This window comes from Puma concolor, chromosome D1 (genome assembly GCF_028749965.1).
Source record: "Puma concolor isolate L17-30 chromosome D1, mPumCon1.1.hap2, whole genome shotgun sequence".
Taxonomy (NCBI): domain Eukaryota; kingdom Metazoa; phylum Chordata; class Mammalia; order Carnivora; family Felidae; genus Puma; species Puma concolor.
Window position 1 is genome coordinate 38,488,887 of NC_141676.1, and position 12,734 is coordinate 38,501,620.

The 12,734-nt window shown below is 37.8% G+C and overlaps 1 long non-coding RNA gene and 1 pseudogene across 1 annotated transcript in view; both read left to right on the forward strand.

Moving 5' to 3' along the window:
• LOC147576598 (uncharacterized) overlaps nt 1–12,734 on the forward strand; it is a 284,325-nt gene that overhangs the window by 158,071 nt on the left and 113,520 nt on the right. The window contains exon 4 of the long non-coding RNA XR_015241428.1: nt 9,962–10,120. This is a non-coding gene — a long non-coding RNA (uncharacterized LOC147576598). The remainder of the gene's footprint in view (nt 1–9,961; nt 10,121–12,734) is intronic.
• LOC112866187 (U6 spliceosomal RNA) lies at nt 215–313 on the forward strand (annotated as a pseudogene).

A 12,734-nucleotide genomic window follows, 5' to 3' on the forward strand; every position in this document is an offset into this window, starting at 1 on the left:
CAGTTGGAAAATGGGGCAATCAGCTTTTACAGAGGGCTTACTATGGGTCTGGCACTATTCTGGTATATTCGTACTGTTCTGGTATATTACCTAAACTTACCTTCTTTGACCCTCATAATAACCTTATAAAATATAAGTGGAAATTAGGGTTTAAAAGTTTAAAAAAACATTGAAAGAACTTGGGACAAAAATAGAGATCTGTTGTGCTCACTTCGGCAGCACCTATGCCAAATGCTAAAATTGGAACGACACAGAGATTGGCACGGCCCCTGCACAAGGATGACATGAAAATTCATGAAGCTTCCATGTTTGTGACAAACAAAAAACCCAGACTCTTGACTATGAAGAGCAAACTAATGGTTACCAGAAGGGAGGTGCGCGGAGGGATGGGAGAAGTGGGTGAAGGGGATTAAGAGTACACTTACCATGATGAGCATTGTATGTTGTATAGGATTGTTGAATCACTACATTGTAAACCTGAAACAAATATAGCACTGTATGTTAATGATACTTTAATTTAAAAAAAGAGATCTATCTAATTGCAAATCCAATTTTGTTCACTATAATAAACTTGGGATTTAAATGATTTACACAAGGCCAAGTAAAACTAGAAACAAAGCTGGGATTAGAATTATGGTAAGTACATTTCCCCCAAAAAACAGGACACAGTGATGGGCACATGGCCACAATGCTGAATACTTAAAACTGGGGCTTTTATAATAAATCGAAAGGTTTACACTTAACTGCAACCAATTATCAACACATACAGCAGAGTTCTTTTGTTTGTTTGACTACATTCAGTGATCATAGGACACTATTCATTTTCTCCGAGTGAAAACCTGACTGGTTTTTTGGCATTGAGATTTTCCTTTCTTTTACTTACCCTGGAGTATTTGTCTTTGGTTTTCTTTAATAATTTCCTGTAAATCAGACCTTCCTGTTTCCTTTTTCCCTGTCTTTATTCATCTGAATTGCTAAACATGCTCTGGAAACTGGAGTTCTGACAGAGATGTCAAGAACCAGCTATTCCAACTCTCTGCCCAAGGGCCCCTGTGCTAAACAAACATTTGCCTCGAGCCAAGAACCCTTTGCTAAGGTGCCCTCATTGATGAGACTCCCTGCAGTCAGGTCAAAATCAGTTTCCAAGCAATGGATCATGTCACTGTCTTGCTCAAAATGCTCCAGGGCCCCCCATCTCTTTCTAGGGAAAAGTCACATTCTTATTCTTGGTCACAGGGCTTTCCTTGTTTTGCACAGGCTATTGTACCACTAAGTTCATCTCCTCCTCCTCTCTCCACCCCCTCTGTCAGCCCACTCAGCATCCTCCTGCCAGCTGCTTTGCTGCTCTCAATCCTCTTATCTGGCTCCCAGGTTTTTGTCATGCCCTGAATTCTATCCCCTGGGTTGGACTCCTCTCCTGCCATGCCTAACATATCTGCTTAAGTCATTTTTTAAAATGCAAATCTGACCATGTCATTTTCCTGCTCACATTCCTCTAGTGGCTTCCTTTCATCCAGGTCAGTGGTTCTGAAACCTAACTGATAGCAGGGTTGTAGAGATGCAGCTCTGAGTCTCACCACCCATTCCATCCCCCAGCCAAGATTCCAATTCAGAAGGTCTGGGATGAGGCCAATAATAATACCTTCCAAAATCCCCTAGTCATTCTGATGATGAATCAGGTCTTCAGAGTATACCCACATCCCTTACCAATACATAATGCACCCTCTGGTTTGGTCCCATTCAGGTTCACACTTCATCACAATCTACACTAAACCCTAACCCCATCCCCACCCCACCTCCAACCCCTAGGACTGCTAGATTTGGGCTACTCTGACTTGTTTCCTGCACAATAACATGCTCTTTGTGATCTCCATGATTTTATACATGGCATCCTATTCTCTAAATGAGGAAAAGGTTAACTCTGAAAGATGACTTCCAAATCCAGCTCAGGCATTAAGTTCTTGAGGAATTCCCTACTATCCCTCAGACTGAGTCGATAGCTCCCTCCTGTGTATCACTTCTGATTACTGTATTTTGCTTATTTCCTATACAGTGCTCTATTTTATAAAACAGACAATGTATTTGTTTTGTGCATTAACAAGCTTCTTGTATTTCAGCCAAACCTACCATTGTGCTAGAGTTACAGTTCCTTTTATATATACATAACTTAGAAAATGTTTTTATTCCTACAATATCATATATGATCCTTACAACAATTTCTTTTGAGATGAGAGAAATGATATTCACAGAAGCTGGCTTGCCCCATATCACATAGAAAAATGATGAGAATTAAGCTTTCTTACTCCAATGATGTGATATATGATGTACCATATAACATCTCAAGATGTACATCTTATGGTGTACTTTTCAAATTACTAGAAGAGTCACATACTAAGTGCCATATATAGGACATTAAAGCTCTATTAAGCAATGTAATAAAGTATCCCATAAAAAGGAAAAATTATATTTTTATCAATAATTGTATCTATTAAAAACAAAACAAACTGATCTGTTAGTTAGAAACTAAAAATGAAAACATAAGCCTCCCAATCTCCCATCATTGCCTCTTTTTTATTTTGATCCTGAGGATGATTAGAATGTCCTAATTTCTATTTTGGTAAGTAGGTTTTCAGCAGGGTTCCCCTGAGGTCTAGCAAGCTGAGATAGATATAAGGAAAGCTGCATCCAGAAAGTGTTAGACACTAAGGAATTGATCTAAATTCTCCTTTTCACAGCCATTCTTCAGTTTATTCAAAAACTCTTAGATACCTAATCTATTAATAAAATGTCATGACTTCCTTTTTTTAAATACTGACTGGTATTTTCAAAACCAGAAACAAGTGAGCTTAGGTATAATTCTTTAGGGTATTCCCTGAAAGTTCCATTTGATAGCATTTCCTTATTTCAAATCTAAAGATTCAGACTGTGACTTTCAGAAGAATATAACTGTTGGTATCATAGGAAAAAGCTACATGGGTCCCAGGCATATTAGAAATTAATTTTAGGAATTGATAACATTCCATAAATGGGGATGAAGAAAACCTACTGTTCCTCTGATGCTTTACTATTAAGACATCTCTTAGAAACCATAGACTTCATCATGAAAGGACCCATGATGAAATGGCCCCTCATCATGTATCAGTTAAGATTCTTTTGTCCTCATCAAGAATAATTCTCTTCCAAATGCAAGAAAACAATAAAGAAATGTATCATCTCATAATTGGAATACGAGAATTAGTGTGGGGCTCCAAAATGGTGTCATCAGTGGATCAGCAGGATATTAAAGATCCATATTCTTTCTACATTTTTAGTCTTCCTTCTTTGGCAGGTTTCCTCCTCAGCCTGTATAGCAAGATGGCTTCAGCACTTATAGAAATATATTCAGAGAGAACAACATGTAGGTGAAGGAGAAGGATAGTCTCTTCCTGTGACTTTCTTTTGGGAGTGGGAACACTTTCCTCAGACTAACTCCCACCTCAGTGACTTTCCTTCATGCTTCACTGGTCATAAATATGTCACATGAACATCTTTATCCATATACCAATTACTGTCAAGGTATAATGAGTGTTGGGAGTTAATCACAATAGCCATCAGATGCCATATTTTACAGTTTTTCTCTGAACCAGAGTAGCACAACTCTGTACTCACAGCAAGATGGAACAGATTAAAGAAGGAACAAGCCTAGCCTAGAACTAAAAGTAGATAAATAGAGTCTCTAGGTGTATGGCCATCAAAAATCATGGTAGACCCAAAATAATGTCATGGTATCTTCCAAATATAGATTGAGTCAAAGTGAGGGAAATGCATAAATCCACCTTGAACATGGGCACTTGCTTCCTGAAACATGTCCCTTTCTTAGCAGCATCATGTAAAGCCAATGTTTTTATTTTTTAATTAATTTATTTTTAAATTTATATCCCAGTTAGTTAGCATACAGTACAACAATGATTTTAGGAGTAGATTCCTTAATGCCCCTTACCCATTTAGCCCATCACCCTCCCACAACCCCTCCAGCAACCCTCTGTTTGTTCTCCATATTTAAGAGCCCCTTATGTTTTGTCCCTCTTCCTGTTGTATTATTTTTGCTTCCCTTCCCCTATGTTCATATGTTTTGTTTCTTAAATTCCTCATATGAGTGAAGTCATATGATATTTGTCTTTCTCTAACTAATTTCGTTTACCATAATACCCTCTAGTTCCATGCACTTAGTTCAAATGACAAGATTTCATTCTTTCTGATTGCCGAGTAATACTCCATTGTAGATATATGTACCACATCTTCTTTATCCATTCATCCATTGCTGCACATTTGAGCTCGTTCCATACTTTGGCTATTGTTGATAATGCTGCTATAAACATGGGGTGCATGTACCCCTTCAAAACAGCATACCTGTATCCCTTGGATAAATATCTAGTAGTGCAATTGCTGGGTCATAAGGTAGTTCTATTTTTAACTTTTTGAGGAACCTCCATCCTGTTTTCCAGAGTGGCTGCACCAGTTTGCATTCCCACCAGCAGTGAAAAAGAGATCCTCTTTCTCCACATCCTCGCCAACATCTGTTGTTGCCTGAGTTGTTCATGTTAGCCATTCTGACAGGTGTGAGGTGGTATCTCATTGTGGTTTTGATTTGTATTTCCCTGATGATGAGTGATGTTGAGCATTTTTTCATGCATCAGTTGGCCATCTGGATGTCTTCTTTGGCGAAGTATCTATGCATGTCTTTTGCATATTTCTTCACTAGATTGTTTTTTGGGTGTTGAGTTTGGTAAGTTCTCTATAGATTTTGGATACTAACCTCCTATCTGATATGTCATTTGCAAATATCTTCCCCCATTCTGTTGGTTGCCTTTTAGTTTTGCTGGTTGTTTCCTTCTCTGTGCAGAAGCTTTTTATTTTGATGAGGTCCCAATGGTTCGTTTTTACTTTTGTTTCCCTTGCCTCTGGAGATGTGTTGATTAAGAAGTTGCTGCAACCAAGGTTAAAGAGGTTTTTGCCTGCTTTCTCCTCGAGGATTTTGATGGTCTTACATTTAGGTCTTTCATCCATTTTGAGTTCATTTTTGTGTGTGGTGTAAGAAAGCGGTCCAGGTTCATTTTTCTGCTTGTCAGTCTGCAGTTTCCCCACCATCACTTGCTGAAGAGACTGTCTTTTTTCTATTGGATATTCTTTCCTGCTTTATCAAAGATTAGTTGGCCATATGTTTGTGGGTTCATTTCTGGGTTCTCTGTTCCATTCCATTGATCTGAGTGTCTGTTCTTGTGCCCGTACCATACTGTCTTGATGATTACAGCTTTGTAACACAGCTTAAAGTCGGGATTGTGATGCCTCCAGCTTTGGTTTTCTTTTTCAAGATTGATTTGGCTATTCGGGTTCTTTTCTGATTCCATACAAATTTTAGGATTGTTTGTTCTAGCTCTGTGAAGAATGCTGGTGTTATTTTGGTAGGGATCACATTGAATATGTAGATTGCTTTGGGTAGTTTTGGCATTTTAACAATATTTTTTCCTCCTATCCAGGAACATGGAATATTTTTCCTTTTTGTATGTGTGTGTCTTCTTCGATGTCTTTCATAAGTTTTCTGTAGTTATCAGTGTATAGATTTTTCACCTCTTTGGTTATATTTATTCCTAGGTATTTTATGGTTTTTTGTGCAACTGTAAATGGGATCGATTCCTTGATTTCTCTTTCTGTCGCTTCATTGTTGTTGTATAGGAATGCAACCAATTTCTGTGTGTTGATTTTATATCTTGCAACTTTGCTGAATTCATGAATCAATTCTAGCAGTTTTTTGGTGGAGTCTTTTTGGTTTTCCATATAGAGTAGCATGTCATCTGCAAAGAATGAAAGTTTGACCTCCTACTGGCCAATTTGGATGCTTTATATTTCTTTGTGTTGTATGATTGCTGAGGCTAAGACTTCCAATACTATGTTGAATAGCAGTGGCAGGAGTGGACATCCCTGTCTTGTTCTTGACCTTAGGGGGAAAGCTCTGTTTTTACCCATTGAGGATTATATTAGCATTGAGACTTTCACATATGGCTTTTATGATCTCGAGGTATGCTCCTTCTATCCCTACTTTCTTGAGGATTTTTATCAAGAAAGAATGCTGTATTTTGTCAAATGCTTTCTCTGCATCTATTGAGAGGATCATGGGGTTCTTGTCCTTGCTTTTGTTGATGTGATGAATCACATTGATTGTTTTGTGGATATTGAACCAGCCCTGCATCCCAGTATAAATCTCACTTGGTCATGGTGAATAATTTTTTAATGTATTGTTGGATCTGGCTGCTAATATCTTGTTGAGGACTTTTGCATCCATGTTCATCAGGAAGACTGGTCCATAGTTCTCCTTTTTTGTGGGGTCTTTGTCTGGTTTTGGAGTCCAGGTAATACTGGCTTCATAGAAAGAATTTGGAAGTTTGTCTTCCATTTCTATTTTTTGGAACAGCTTCAAGAGAATAGGTTTTAACTCATCTTTAAATGTTTGGTAGGATTCTCCTGGGAAACCATCTGGCCCTGGGCTCTTGTTTTTTGGGAGATTTTTGATTACTAATTTGATTTCCTTACTGGTTATGGGTCTGTTCAAATTTTCTATTCCTGTCTCAGTTTTGGTAGTGTATATGCTTCTAGGAATTTGTCCATTTCTTCCATATTGCCCATTTTATTGGCGTATAATTGCTCATAATATTCTCTTATTATTGTTTTTATTTCTGCTGTGTAGGTTGTGATCTCTCCTCTTTCATTCTTGATTTTATTTATTTATTTATTTATTTATTTATTTATTTATTTAGGTCCTTTCCTTTTTCTTTTTGATCAAACTGGTTAGGGGTTTATCAATTTTGTTAATTCTTTCATAGAACCAGCTTATGGTTTCATTGAGCTGTTCTGTTTTTTTTTTTTTTTTTTTTTTTTGTTTAGATACCATTGATTTCTTCTCTAATCTTTATTACTTCCTGTCTTTTGCTGGTTTTGCGATGCATTTGCTGTGCTTTTTCCAGCTCCTTAAGGTGTAAGGTTAAGTTGTGTATCTGAGATCTTTCTTCCTTCTTTAGGAAGGCCTGGATAGCTATATACCTCCCTCTTATGACTGCCTTTGCTGTGCCCCAGAGGTTTTGGGCTGTGATGTTATCATTTTTATTGGCTTCCATTTACTTTTTAATCTCCTCTTTAGCTTCTTCATTAACCCATTCATTCTTTAGTAGGATGTTCTTTAGTCTCCAAGTATTTGTTACCTTTCCACATTTTTTTCTTGTGGTTGATTTCAAGTTTCATAGCATTGTGGTCTGAAAATATGCACGGTATGATCTTGATCTTTTTGTACCTGTTGAGGGCTGATGTGTGTCCTAGTCTGTGATCTATTCTGGAGAATGTTCCATGTGCACTGGAGAAGAATGTGTATTCTGCTGCTTTAGGATGAAGTGTTCTGAATATATGTTAGGTCTAGCTCCATTCTCTACTAGATGGTGCTGCTTAGCTTACTGGGGTGGATTATTGTGGCCCCTGTAGGTGTGTATGCACATGCATGGGAGGAGTGAAAGTGGTGTCACCCAGCTACCCAGTCTCTAGTATTGGAACTCCCCTATCAGCAATCCTGCACCTGTCCTTTGTCCCTGGCTTTTGTCCACTCCCTGCCTTTACACTGTCCATGACCAAGCCGTCAGGATGCCAGGCAGCATCTCCATCCTGAGTTTTATTTCAGATGCAGTTGTGTTTCCCAACCTCTCACTTCTGAGGGAATGCACTTTGACCCACTCAGACCTTCTGGGGGAGGGTCTCACTGAGAAATGGCCGAGTGCCCACCCATACCCAGGAATGTTCGCAGGGCCATGCTGCTGCCAGTGCCCAGAGACTGCAGCTAGGTGCCACCCCGCCCCAGAAGAAGTTCACATGATCGTGTAGCAGCAGCATTTCAGGGATTATGGAAAATAACAACACACATCTGGCTCCAGGCTTCCCCCTTAACATTTTTGTTCTAGCACCAGCAAATGTAGTTGCTCTCCTGGGTCTGCTGGCACCTTTGCCTGTGGGGATGCTGCACAGCCTCTACCAAATGTCCTCCCAGCAGGGGATCTGCCTCTCCCCATGTGGCCCAAGGATCCCCAGACCTCACTCTGCTCCTGGGGATTCGCCCTTCTCACCAGAGCACCACCAAGTGTTGAGCTGTGGATTTTCAGACCTGTGCTCCCCCTGTTTATAGAGTCTTAATGGAATTTAAACCCTCTCCTTTCTTCTTTTTCTCTTTTTAGTTCAGTCCCTGTGGCTGTTTCCACTTTTCCACTTTCTCTCCAACTGCTCTTGGGCGGGAGGCAGGGTTTCCCATACTCTCCCCCCATCTCCATACATTCTCCACAAGCAAAAACAGCTCCATACCCTCCGTGGCTTCTCTCTTCCCCAGTTCACCTCTCTACGATGTGTACCTACTGAATTCTGTGGTTCAAGTTGTGCAGATTGTTGTGTTAATCCTCAAATCAGTTTTCTAGGTGTGCAGGATGGTTTAGTGTTGATTTGGCTGCATTTCAGGGATGAACGTTGCAAAAAAATCTTCCATATTATTCTGCTATCTTGGCCTCTCATCCTTAAAGCCATTTTAATATCCTAGAATGTGAGAAGCTGTTAATCCTTTAATTTGGTGAGAGATTCACACCTTTCAAATCATTAAATCTATGGAGAATGAGAAGCAATATTAAAGTTTCTTTTTCTTTGATCTTAACTCTGTGCTTTTTGTGTAAAGTCCTACTCATTTAGACAAAACAAAGTATTCTCAATTCAACTGTACAACAAGAAAAATGTCTTTAGTCAGACTAATATAGACATAAGCTCCTTTTGATACTGATAGGCAAAGCAACTTAATAATTAGTCTACCAACACCACCCACCACAAATACACAATGGGAAACAGTACTGAAGCCATCCATACTCTCTATTCAAGCATTGAATTGGAAACCATGAGATTAATAATGATGGTGATTAGTGGATACAGATATGGAGGACTATAAGCAGGAAAAATAACATCTGAGTTAGGAGGGCTGACACTTCAGATAACTAACTCTATGCTCCATGATGCTGGACACATAAATAAAGAAAATATTTTCCTGAGCCATCTGGATGCCTGCATCACATCACTAAATCATGTCAAACAAATTCATCTTATGACAAGTATCTTTAACTCCTTAACAGCTTATTTAGATCTAGCCTGGAATTACCATATCTGGTCTATATTCTACTTCAGAATCCTAAAGTTGCACTAATTTGAGTGATATTTCATTTTTTCCTCAAAGTCATCGAGTGGTCTACAGTAGTCATTGTCATTTCAGGACATTTTTATTCTTAACAAAAGTTAAGAGAAATTTATTTAAGAGAATTCAAGGTGAAAATATCCAGCAAACAAGACCATCTGTTCTGGAATGATAGAATATGATGACTGGTGTAAATGTGATAGAAATGCACAAAATACCACAATGTAGAATGTTATAATTATTATTGCTATTATTAATATTTGACTATCAAATCTGTCATCAGTGCTGGGCAGTAACAAATTCTTCTTACTATTTTCCAGAATCTTCTCTTATATCCTTTAATTACTAAGCTCTTATTTCCAGCTTATTAAGTGTCTAGTATAGGAGAAAAAGGTAATAAAGAAGAAGTCTACCCTTGAATTGTCCAGTTTCATCAAGATGAGTACAATTTATACTCAGTTTCAGAGTTGCATTAGAATAAGGGCCAAATGCATGCTGAAACCTTGCACACAGGAGATGCTGGTTATTTCTGTCTTTGTTTCTGGGATTCAAATGGATTTCTTTAAGGAAATCAGGTTTTCTTTCTTATAACAAAGCCTAATTTCACACACTGGGGCTTTGGTGGAAGTGATTGTACAGTTTTAATATCTGACAAGAATAATGCTGACTATCATTCCTTCAAAGAGCTTCTTTTCTCAAGGAGGTAATATGGGACTTGTCTTACAGGGTGAAAGTACCAAGAACTACATAATGAATAGTAAAAAAGAATATGGTGGAGGATTATGGTGTGTCGTGCTTCAGGAGACTAAATCTCAGTGTCAACTCCTATGGATGTAAGGTGGATAATAGAGAGAGGAGGCTATCAGAAACAGCTTGTTAAATGAGGTGAGTTTTCATTGCTACAATGTAACATTAATTTTAGGAGGACTATCCTTTCTGTCTAATTGAGCAAGTCCAAAATTAAACTCATTATTTACTCTGCCACTAAAGTGGCTTCTCCCCTAAACTTAATTTGAATAAATGGCACTGTTGCTATAGCTCAAAACCCAGGAATTGCTTTGCTTTATTTATTTTCCTCATTCCTACCTTCCAAACCATTAAAAATTCTTGTAGCATTTATCTGTGAACTATGTTATGAATCTGACCACTACTTACCGCTTCCACTGCTAACACACTAATCAAATCCACTCTCTTCTCTCACTTGGATTATTGTATTTCCTGAATCTCTTGCTTATTCCTACTCTTGCCTCCTAGAGTTAAAATTCCCTAAGCAACACTTAAGATGATCTTTTAAAAATGTATGTACAATCGGACCATTCCTCTGATCAGGACCATAATATGGCAGGATGATTAGAAAACTATCCAAAGTTCTTAGAGTGTCCAAATCACCTTTACCTTTCTCACTTCTATAAAAGTATCCATTACTAGTCTCCCCTCGTTGATTCCGTTTCAGCAACACCAGATTTCTAAATGCAGAAGCTTATTTCTAGCTCAGGATCTTCCATTTCTGGAAGATTCTTTCTTCCTTTAATTTTTCAAGTCTCTACTTCCTCTCACTTAGAATTTTCATATTCAGCAGTCATTTAATGTAGCAAAGTTCAATAATACAAAAAACTTCCACTTCTGGCCAACACAGAGTAATAGATACTAGATTTACCCTCCTCCTTGAAACAACCTAAAAACTGAAAAAAGATATGAAAAGTTGTCTCTCAGGTTCCTTGACATCAGGCAATAAAGGACAGTAGTCCCTGAGATACAGGAAACAACTGAGGGAAATTTTCCATAACTCATGCCTGGACATAGTTTACAGGTCACAGTGCAGAGAGGGGAGCTTAAGCAGAGTCCACTGTGCTCAGTGAGCTAAGAAGATGGAATTAAGAGTATGTGGAAGCCAAGGTAGCAAGAAGTCATAGAACATAGTGCCAGAGAGAAGAGAATTCCAGAGATCTTTACACGGTCTTCCTCGGCTATTCAATTAAGCATTGATTAGGACATGTGTAAAGAAGTTAGAGTAATCAAGGTAGTATGCAACTGGCATTAAGACACTTTGATCAGTGGTGGGGGTATCTGGGTGGATCAGCGGGTTAAGCATCTGACTCTTGGTTTCAGATCAGGTCATGATCTGGCCATTTCGTGAGTTTGAGCCCTGCATCGGGTTCTGTGCTGGCAGTGCAGAACCTGCTTGGGATACTCTCTCTCCCTCATTCTCTGCCCCTCCCCCACTCATGCTGTCTCTGTCTCTCTCAAAATAAATAAATAAACTTAAAAAAAGTTTTTAAAAAGTTATTTTGGTCAGTGGAACAGGATATAATTCAGAAGCAGACCCATAAATATATGGTCAATTGGGTTTTGGTAAAGTTGTAAAGGTCATTCATTCTGTGGGAAAAGAACGTTTTCAACAAGTGGTACTGGAAAATGTGGACATTCATATGGGAAAAAAATGGCATTTTATACCTCAGGCTATATTCAAAAGTTAGCAAAAAACACCAAACCATAAACCTAAAATTAACACTTCTAGAAGAAAAGATGGGAGAACATTTTGTGATATTGGGTTAGGCAAAATTGTCTTTCTTTTGACATCAAAAGCATCGTCTATAAAATATATTAAATAAGTTGATAACTTTGACTCCAAAATATAATAACATCTGATTTCAAAATAAGTCTTAAGGAAATGAAAATGTAAACCACATCTTAGAAGAAAATATTTGCAAATCATATATATGATAAAAAAAAACTTGTATCCAGAATATACAAAGAATTCTCAAAACTCAATAATATAAAGACCTAATAAAAATGGGCAAGAGGTCTCAACAGAGACTTCATCAAACAAGATATATGGATGCATACATAAAAAGATGATAAATGTCATTATTCATTAGAGAAATACGAGTTAAAATCGCAACAATATACAGCTATATATTTGTAAAATGGTTAAAACTAAAGTCCGGCTATACTACACACAGGTTAGGATGTAGAGCATGTAGAGTTATTCTGAGATAGCTTACTGTATCTTTAATTTCACATTCCAGTGTTTCATTGCTAGAATATGGAAATACAATTGATTTTTGTATATTGATTTTTATATCCTACAGCTTTGCTAAATTTTCTTGTTATTTCTAGCATTTTTTTTTTTGTAGATTCCATAAGATTATCTATATTCACTTGCTATTTTGGATAGGATTTTGAGGCTTTATCTATGCTTATCTGTGAAGAGTGGTATACTTAATTAGTACTAACTGTCAGGGAAACAGAAGGAACAGTGGTAGCAACCATGAACCTATTTTTGGTACCAATTTTCCCTAATTCTCCCTTTATATAAATAGAAAATTAAGCCTTAGAAAAGTAAAGTGATGCACCCAAGTGGGGAAGGATTAAACGAAAGCCCGTGCATTCTACTCCATTTACACACAGTATTTACTATGCTTCCCACTATCTTCTCATCAAAGCCCAAATGAAATCTAATTTCCTTCACACATCACTCAGTTCTAGTCTTCCCAAA